General features: G+C 27.4%; 1 protein-coding gene across 1 annotated transcript in view; it reads left to right on the top strand.

The window, feature by feature from the left end:
- The window catches only part of LOC107648092 (protein CUP-SHAPED COTYLEDON 3), a 4810-nt gene that overhangs the window by 901 nt on the left and 3584 nt on the right, over positions 1-325 (top strand). The window lies entirely within an intron of this gene.

The raw sequence follows: 325 nt of genomic DNA, 5'->3' as shown, positions 1-325 counted from the left end.
ACTCTTAACATTTTTTATTTACTTACAATTTTATAGCCTTATTCCTTTGAGTTATATATGAACTTGAATGTTGTTGGGTGTAACTACTTCCAGTGTTCTACACATTTATTATTTTACTTTATCTCGTTGGAGAATAGAATGATGCAATTTTAATTTGCTTCTGTATTTCGAGAGTCAAAATATAATAAATCCTTTTTTTTTCTTCCCTAACCTAATTGATGTTAGAAAGTGAATATTGAAGCCATTTGTTTTAAGCTCTATTGTCATCGGCATGAAGCTTTCATCAGTAATCTTTTTTTTTTATTTATTTATTAGATCCATTCTC

This window comes from Arachis ipaensis, chromosome B06 (genome assembly GCF_000816755.2).
Source record: "Arachis ipaensis cultivar K30076 chromosome B06, Araip1.1, whole genome shotgun sequence".
Lineage (NCBI taxonomy): Eukaryota > Viridiplantae > Streptophyta > Magnoliopsida > Fabales > Fabaceae > Arachis > Arachis ipaensis.
Note: the sequence above shows the minus strand (reverse complement) of the source record. Positions and strands in the feature narration are given on the sequence as shown.